We start from the raw sequence: 7,680 nt of genomic DNA, 5'->3' as shown, positions 1-7,680 counted from the left end.
TGTGTGTACAGATGTGGTCTCCTCATCTCAAAAAAGCTTTTCTAATGCCAGTGTAAGTTCAGAAAAGGGCAACTAAAATGATTAGGGGTTTGGAACGGGTCCCATATGAGGAGAGATTAAAGAGACTGGGACTTTTCAGGTTGGAAAAGAGGAGACTAAGGGGGGATATGATAGAGGTCTATACAATCATGAGTGGTGTGGAGAAAGTGAATAAAGAAAAGTTATTTACTTGTTCCCATAATATAAGAACTAGGGGTCACCAAATGAAATTAATAGGCAGCAGGTTTAAAACAAATAAAAGTTTTTCTTCACACAGCACACAGTCAACCTGTGGAACTCCTTGCCAGAGGAGGCTGTGAAGGCTAGGACTATAACAGGGTTTTAAAAAGAGCTAGATAAATTCATGGAGGTTAGGTCCATAAATGGCTATTAGCAGGGCTCGCCAAGCGGCGGAGCCCCACTCGCCAGCCGCGTGGTTCTGTGAGCTGCGCATGCACAGATCGCACAGCGCCGGCTATGCCGGCTTGTAATCTACTTGCCACGGGTGAGTAGATTACATGATTGTCAAGCTCTGGCTACTAGCCAGGATGGGTAAGGAGCGGTGCCCTTAGCCTCTGTGTCAGAGGGTGGAGATGACGGCAGGGGAGAGATGGCTTGATCATTCGCTGTTCAGTTCACTCCCTCAGGGGCACCTGGCATTGGCCACTGTGGGCAGACAGGACACGGGGCTGACCTAGTATGGCCGCTCTTATGTTCTAATCATGTGTACACTAGAAATTTGCCAATACGGCTATAGGGCAAACTTCACAGGGCAGACCAGACCTCCTCCTTCTCCCCCCGCCTCCCAACCTCCCGCATGCTGGTTTTCCGCATGGCTAACAGCCACACCGCCTTTCCTCCCCTGCACAGAACTCTAGCATGGAACGCTGGGGCTCTCTCACCTACCAACTGTGGGGGCAGCTGTTAGACTTAATATTCTTATTCTCTACTGATTGACAGGCAAGGTTTTGGAGTGCTCTTGCGGGCCCCCACTTCTGCATTCATCCTGCCAGAGTGGGGAACAGCCTTGACACAATGCAAGAGCCACATCAGGAAAACTCAAGTCTCCAGAACTCTGAGGGCACCAAGAGTTTGTGGATGGGTAGTCACAGTGCTCCACTAGCCGCTTCTACCCCAGAGTTCAGCCAGCCTGCTGGCCCTCTGGCAACAGTTTAGCTCCCCAGCAGATGAGGCTGGGAAACCAGCTGCTGTGAAGGGCAGTGATGCAGCTACTGCAACATGGCGCACCTCCTCATCAAAAACCTGAGCTGGGGACCTGCGGCAGACGTGGGGAGAAGGTCAGTTTCAGCCAGAAGCTTATGGCAGCAATGGGTCCAGGGAAGGACCAGCGTGTTGACAAGGGGACAGCCTGAAGGAAGGAAGTTGGCTGCCTTGGGAGACCTGGGTTTAAGGAGAGATATTTGAGGAATTAGCAGGAATTGGAGGACAAGTAAGAACCTGGTCCTGGAGTGAGGGGAGCGTATAGGCACCTTCCAATGGCAATGCCGCGCGTGTGACGCTGAGCGCTCCTGGCTCAGTTCTCTGCCAGACTGTTCCACTACAGGGAGAAGTGTCTGTCTCTGTTCCCAGGCGAGGTTTAAAGCACCTGTAATTTTATGCTTGTTCCCAATGGTGACAATGGACTAGCAAAAGATGTTGCCTCCCCACAGGCAGAGAGGTCTTTAAACTTCTGCTCTTCTCCCAGATTCCCTGATTTCAGCAGAGCTCTGAGCATTGACGGCACCTGTGCCTCCCCTGCCCTCTGTCCATGGCACATAGCTGGCTCTCCTGAGGCCTGGGAATCATTGGCTTTAGCGGCAGAGATACAGGATGAAATGTGATGGCCTAGAATAAGCAGATGAAACTGGATGGTCCTTTTCAGCCTTGAATGCTATGAAACCATGGCAATATCTTCCCCACTCTCAGCAAAGGTTTAATGCTACATGCTTTAGTGAGGTCTTCTGGTTCCATTATCTTTAGAGCATAATTACAGCACATTCATTAGTACATGATACTTCGGTTTCAATTATTAAACTAAGGCCCCAAGCCTATGACTGTGCCCAAAAGAGCCACTTTCACGAGATCAGGGCTTAGTGTTATCAAAATAACTGAGCTGGGTACATTTGTCCTGTACATACATTGCTAAGCTAAGGCATTGCTAAGCTCTCTAGGGCAAGAATGGGTCTGTACTTTGTGCCTTGTACGCTGAAGCACTGATGGTGCTAACACTGGTGCTACTTAACTGGTAACTGATTATCCAGTTTATGAACAGTTTCATTCCCTTTGCAAAACACAGGCCTGCACACTGGCCCTCCCAGTCACCAAAGGAATGAGCCAGCTACTGGGAACAGCATTAAGTAGCTGCTACTGTGGTCCTGGAGGAATGAAACAGATGCTATAAAGTAAACTACAACCAAGCCCTACGATACAACTGGATTTGCTCCGACCCCACAGATAGACAATCACCTACAGGATCTTTACAGAGCATTCATAAAACTGAGATACCCACCTGGGGAAGTGAAAAAACAAATGGACAGAGCCAAAAAAGTACCTAGACATGAACTACTTCAAGACAGACCTGAAAGAGAAAACAGAACTCCTCTTGCTGTTATTTACAGTCCACCATGGAGACCCCTCCAACGCTTCATACACAATCTACAACCCATCCTGGAAAATGATCCCTCACTCTCAGAGGCTTTGGGAGGAAAACCTATTCTTGCTTACAGACAACCCCCTAACCTGAAATGAATTCCTTCTGATAACCGTGCCACACAACCACATCACAAGCCTCCAGGAACCCGGCCCTGCAACCAGAAAAGATGCCAACTGCCCACATATCTAGACTGACGAATTCATCACTGGAGCAAACAACACAAGCCACAAAATCAAAGGGTCATTTGACTGTTCATCTAATAATTTGATCTACGCCATCAAATGCCAACAGTGCCCCTCTGCTATATATATTGGTCAAACTGGACATTCTCTAAGGGAAAGACTCAATGGACACAAATTGGATACACGCAAAGAAAATACTCAGAAGCCTGTGGCAGAACATTTCTGTTTACCTAACCATAATCTCACTGATCTGAAGGTGGCGGTCTTGTCACAGGCCAGTCCCTCAAACCAAATACACAGGGAAATCTTGGTATTACAATACATATGCAAATTCAATTCAATTACTAATGGGCTTAATCAAGATATGGGGTGGTGGACCTTTTATCACAGAAGGTCCTAACAGCTTTCTGAATGGTATCCTTCCTGCCTTACCAATCTATCCACTCACTTTGATCTTTATCTACTCAGGTTTAGCACCTTTTCTCCTGATACTTTATGTATAGAAGTAGGGGGGTGGGCGACAGAGCATCTTTATTCCCCCCCCCCCCTTCCCTTCTCCTATTTATTTCAGTTTTCTTATCCCCTACTCATAACTCTGGTCATCTGCAGAAGTGGGCTGTGCCCACAAAAGCTCATGTTTTGTTAGTCTATGAAGTGCTACCAGACCATTTGCTTGCTGTTTTTCCCCCCTGAACATAGTTACCTGCTATTGTCACACACAAGATGACCACTCTTACAAACAGCACCCAAGCAATTGGGGAAAGCCCCCCTACTTCTCAGTTTTCCTCCTGTTTGCTTCATGCAGCGACAGCACTGGGGGGGGGGGAGGGGGAGGGGAAGGGAGTCACGTTCAATGCTTTGCCTGGATAGGTACCTTCCCCTGGTTGTGTGGTTCAGTCAGTCAGTGACAAGAGCTGAAAACTAAGGAAAGCATGAACAATTGTCACCGAGTACTGATGCACAGATCACATGGACACTGCTTTTCACCAATACGTTAACTAGATTTCAAGTTGATTGTGATACTTGAAAAGGAATTTGGGTTTCTCTTTATGAAATTCAGCTTTAACGATCTCAGGCTGTTTTCAATCATACCTAGGGATGTTAAATATCGGTTAATTGAATAGTCAATTAGCCTCAGGAATTCTATTCTACAGTCCCTGGGGGTGGAGCTGGCAACCAGCGCACTCTGGCCCCACTCCGGAGGAGCCCCCTGCCACTCCGATCATGGGGAGCTGGTCCACAAGGAGAGCCACTTTAAAAACCAGCTCCCCTCTTGGACCCGCTGCCTGTCGCTCTATGCTCTGCCTCCGATACAGGCAGAAGCTCAGAGTGGCAGGGGGTTCCTGTCCAGGGTGAGGCTGAGATCCTGGACCCGGTGTGAGCCAGAACTGAGCTGGGCTGCCTGCACTTTAAATACAGAGCCATAGCAGAGGTAGGTCCCAGACACAGTGCAAGCCATAACTGAGCCAGGCTACTGGCCAGTCTGCTAAAAATGTAATGGCAAGGGGATGGGAGGCGTCTATAGCATTAAGCTATACGCTTTTCTTAAGTTAATCAACTGCACTATTGCATCCCTAAATCACACCAGGAAAGCTTTAGGTTTGGACACATGGCCCTGTGCAAACCCTCAATAGTGAGATGCACTGCAAAACCCAAAGGGTGGGTTACATGGAGGATTTTGGCACCCTGTTGGCTGCATTAACTGGGTTGGGAGAGGGATTCAGAACAGAAATGTGTAACTACTCCTTTTTTAAAGAAGTCCCTCCTGCTTCTCTCAGGTAAAATGGCCCTGATCCTGTAATAGGAATCAAATCCACATGGATCCAATGGAGATCTGATTGCAAGACCCGGGCAATGCATTCGGGTGATACCCACGTCCCTTCACTTGCAAATGAGACTGCTGGCACTGATTAGGTTAGCGACTAAAGCATTCTGGGACCATCTGCCCGAGGAGACACTTGCAGTTGAACAATGCCCTGTGCACTTGGCTGGGAAGCAAAGTACAAACTTTGTCCCTTTTCTGGGTCTGGATTGGTTCTACCCCACAGGTTTGCAGGAGAGGAAAGGCACCGCCTGTGTCGTCCCCTCTCCTGAAGGTCCTAGGAAACGGATACATCTGGAAACAGGAATGAATAGATCCAGTGCAAATTGTTGGACAATTGGAGCTGACACTGCCGATGGCAGGCGAGGGCCCATCTGTTTTGGCAGTGAGCTGTGCTATGTGCAGGAGGGCCAGATCATCCTGCTGGGGACACCTCTGGGGCTAGAGGACGTTTGCCAGGATCTGGAACTGTCTGGTCTGCTAGCTTCCTGCAGGGCTTGGGGAAGGGAGTGTGAGCAATCAGCCCCCATTTTATTCACTGGATTCCCACTAGAGGTCAACATGGGAATGGGCTGGGCTTATCGGTTAATCTTAACTACGTGCACTCCACACACACACACACCCACCTCTATCAGAGGCAGCAAGTGGGGGGAAGCAGGTTCCCCACAAGCACCAGATCCATCTGCCCCTCCACTACTGCCTCTGGGAGGGGGGCAGGCTGGTTTCAATATGGGTGGGAAGCCAGCTTTCAAGCAGGCTCCTTGCATGCTCCTCCCTTGCTGCCCCTTTGGTGCCACCTGCCCCTCCTCCCATGCTGTGCTGCTTCCACAGCAGCACGAGGGGGACGGGGAGGCAGGAGAGGCTGCTACAAAACAGCCAAGCTCCGTATGGACAGGGGCTGTTGCCTCTGTATCAGAGGCAGCAGTGTGGGGCGGCTGGCAGCCGGTCTGCCAGGTAGCTGAGTTTTAAACTGGCACCCCTAGCAGACCCCTAATACAGAGGCAACAGTCTGGAGTGGCAGGGGTTCCCCCGGAGTGGGAACCACCCCCGGGGACTATTGAATAGTCGTGTAACTGAAGATTTCACGTGGTTACGGGACTATTCAATTACCTGCCATCTAACATCCCTAACTCCCACACGCCTTGATAACGCTACACTCACTGTAGCCTGGACATCTGCCCCCCGTTGCAAAGCCACCTCTGCCGACAGGTAACGGCATCAGAGACTCTTGCGGAGTCCTGAAAGGCTTCCCAAACAGAGTCAGAAATAGAGGGAGCCATTTCGGAGCCCAGCTCCCAAACAAGCACATCCCATATTCAGCCCAGCCATCGCTACAGGCCAATACAGATTAGGCCAAGCATGTGGATCTAGCAGAAGCGCTCTGGAGTGCAGAGGAAGCCTTATTGTCATGAGTGCTGAGTCTCATCTCCTGTCTATGTGGCCCATTGGTCGCAGTGTGTCCTTAACCAGGGACATCAGTGCCATGCTGCCTTTAGGAAACCATCTACTCAGGACTAGTGCACCAGGGGACACAACTAAGCTACCCAGCTCGGCTTTCCTAGGGACTCCCATTTTCTCCTCCCTCGCATGCACCACGGCAAGTCCTGAGAAGTTGCAAGTTCTACAAAAACAACTGAAGAGAGCTGGCAGATAGCAAGCATGGCAAGAGACCCCCTTGGCTTACCCAGGAGATCTTGCATAATCTCAAAATCAGAAAGGAGTCCTATAAAAAGTGGAAACTAGGACAAGTTACAAAGGATGAATACGAGCAAACAATACAGGAATGCAGGGGCAAGATTAGAAAAGCAAAGGCACAAAAAAAGCTCAAATTGGCTACAGACAAAGGGTAACAAGACCTTCTATAAATGTATTAGAAGCAAGGGGAAGACAGGGTAAGGAGGAGTCCCGGGACCACGCCAGCTCCAACTGTTCGGGAAGCGTGCAGCTGTCCCGGGGAGTGGAGGAGCAGGGCATGCACGCTTCCTGAGCAGCTGGAGCTGCGCAGTCCCATGACTCTCCACTCCCCCCCCACTTCTGCCACACAAGAAGGCAGCAGGGAGAAGGAAGTTGCCGGCGTGCGACAGACCTAGCGTTTCAGGAAACGTGCTGGCTGTTTGGGGAGGGGGAAGCAGCACACGCGCTTCCTGAGAGCTGGACCAGGTGCACAGCTGCAGGATCTCCAGGTACTAGCCCCAGCTGTCCCTGTCCCCTTCCTCCTGGCCAGACACCCCTCCCAGTACCCTGTCCCTCCTGGGCTCCTCAGCACCCTCCCCCAGCATGCATGAACACCTTAACTCCTGCCCCAGCACCCACTAGCACCCTGTCCCCTGCTCCCACCAGCACAGTTGGAGCCACATTGGTGAGGCTGGGGGGGGGGGGGGGTTGGAGATTTTTTTTTTTTTTTGCATCTCACTTGTGTGGTCCCGACTGACTTTTCTGTGGGTCAGTGACCCCTGCCTCAAAACAGGTTCCCCGTCCCTCTCATAAATAAAGACAATGCAGAAACATGTTGTGTTGGACATAATATTTTATTTAAAAATGAAGCCAGGCCAACAAGCCCCAAGTTGGGGTCAACCCCTCCCCCGGCCACAGATTCATAACACTCTTGCACCCCTCAGACCCTAAATCTGAGCCTGTCATACACTGGAACCCCGTCCTGAGCCTCTCATCCCCAGACTCCTGCACCCCCACATCCTCAGTCTTCTGCCCCAACACTCCTGCACCATCCCCACACTGCAAATCGGTGTCCTGAGCCCCTCATACTCCCAACCTCCCTGCCCTGAACCCCTCATGCACCCAGCCTAAACTAAATTATAAATAAATTAATGGAGATTGCCTATCTCCTAGAACTGGGAGGGACCTTGAAAGGTCATCGAGAACACTCCTGCACCCTCACAGCCTCAAGCCTGTGGCTTGCTCAGCACCCCAACCCTCCACCTGACCCCAACACTCCCCAGCCTGGAGCCCCCTGCCTGAGCCAGCAT

This window comes from Pelodiscus sinensis, chromosome 23, assembly GCF_049634645.1.
Source record: "Pelodiscus sinensis isolate JC-2024 chromosome 23, ASM4963464v1, whole genome shotgun sequence".
NCBI classification, from domain to species: domain Eukaryota; kingdom Metazoa; phylum Chordata; order Testudines; family Trionychidae; genus Pelodiscus; species Pelodiscus sinensis.
The sequence above is the reverse complement of the archived record's forward strand: the minus strand, read 5'-3'. Positions refer to the sequence as shown.